At 45.1% G+C, this 1,618-nt stretch overlaps 1 non-coding gene across 1 annotated transcript; it reads right to left on the bottom strand.

Moving 5' to 3' along the window:
- Window positions 1–1,013: 1,013 nt before the first annotated feature.
- LOC118484558 lies at window positions 1,014–1,120 on the bottom strand. Its single transcript, XR_004873667.1, has one exon. It is a non-coding gene; the product is annotated as a small nucleolar RNA R71 (small nucleolar RNA).
- Between the last annotated feature and the right edge of the window lie 498 nt (window positions 1,121–1,618).

Raw genomic sequence — 1,618 nt, 5'->3', positions numbered from 1 at the left:
CTTGCCCATATGTGTGTTTAGTGTTAGTGAATATCGTGTTTTATAAATTTAAAACTTGGCTAAAAGTGTAAAAAGGGGCTTAAATACTCATCAAAAATATAACACACTTCACGCACATCAAGTTTTTGGCGCCGCTGCCGGGGACACAAGGATTTTAAGAAAGTTAGGAATCAACGGCCTAATCATATTTTTATTTTTCTTTAATTTTTTAGGATTTTTTCTTAGATTTTCAGCTTCTGCAGAGCTCAGCACGGGGCCGTGCCTGGTCGGACACGGGCCGTGCTCAGCATCGTTACTGGCAGTTTTTGTTTTTCAAGTTACAGAAGGCTGACCACGGGGCCGTGCCGGTGCAACACGGGGCCGTGTCCAACTTCCAGTAACTGGGATCTGAAAAACAATCACTGTAATTCCGACCACGGGGCCGTGTTCGCTCAACACGGGGCCGTGGTGAACCTTCTGACCAACATTCTTTTCTGTTTTTATTGCAGGACTTGGAACCCGACGCCATCCTCACGTAGTGTATGAGCTCCAGTTCCAATAAAGACATAAAGGAACCGCTAGAAGAACCCGAACGCTTTCTCAGAAAAAGGTTAAAAGTCAAAAACCAAGAGAAGGTTTCGGGTGATCCACCCCCAATGGCGGACCAACGTACCCTTATGGATTATCTACGGCCCACCGTAGGTAATCTAGGCGCCGCTATCAATGCTCCGAATGTCGAAGCCAATAACTTCGAACTTCGACCGCATTTGATACAAATGCTCCAAAACTCCGCAACCTTCCACGGGCTTGCGGACGAGGATCCTCATCTACATATAACTAATTTCTTAGAAATATGTGATACCTTTCGGATCAATGGAGCATCAAACGACGCCATCCGCCTCCGTATGTTTCCATTCTCACTAAAAGACCGAGCGAAAGCTTGGCTCAACACCCTCCCAGCTGGATCGGTAAACACCTGGGATGAACTAGCCCAAAAATTTCTATATAAGTATTTCCCTCCTGCTAAAACTGCTAAATTAATGGCTGAAATTAATACATACTCACAAGAGGACGGGGAATCCTTATATGAAACTTGGGAAAGGTTCAAGGAGCTATTACGCAAGTGTCCCCATCACGGCCTCGCAATATGGCAACAAGTATCCACTTTCTACAATGGATTGTTGCCACACACTAGGCAGACACTTGATTCTAGCTCCGGGGGACTTTTAGGTAATCGACGCCCACACAAAATATATAATCAGATTGAGGAAATTGCTCAAACCAATTTTCAATGGCACACTCCCCGGGGAAATAAGTCTATCGCCCCGGGCGCCCATAAGGTCGACGAAAGCACTTCTTTACAAGCCCAAATCGAGGCCCTTTCTTCAAAAATAAAAAAATTAGAAATGACAAAAACAGTCTCGGTTATGGCTTGTGAAGGGTGTGGTGGGTCACATGAAAATTGGAGTTGCATGAAAGAAACGGACGATCAACAAGAAATGGTAAACTACATTGATAATAGACCTAGGCCGTCGGGTCCTCCAACGGGAACTTACAACCAAGGATGGCGAAACCACCCAAACCTTGGTTGGAGGGAAACCGGCAATAGTAGTAACCAACAAACACAACGAACAAACTT

The sequence above is a fragment of the Helianthus annuus genome, chromosome 11, assembly GCF_002127325.2.
Source record: "Helianthus annuus cultivar XRQ/B chromosome 11, HanXRQr2.0-SUNRISE, whole genome shotgun sequence".
Taxonomy (NCBI): Eukaryota; Viridiplantae; Streptophyta; class Magnoliopsida; order Asterales; family Asteraceae; genus Helianthus; species Helianthus annuus.
Note: the sequence above shows the minus strand (reverse complement) of the source record. Positions and strands in the feature narration are given on the sequence as shown.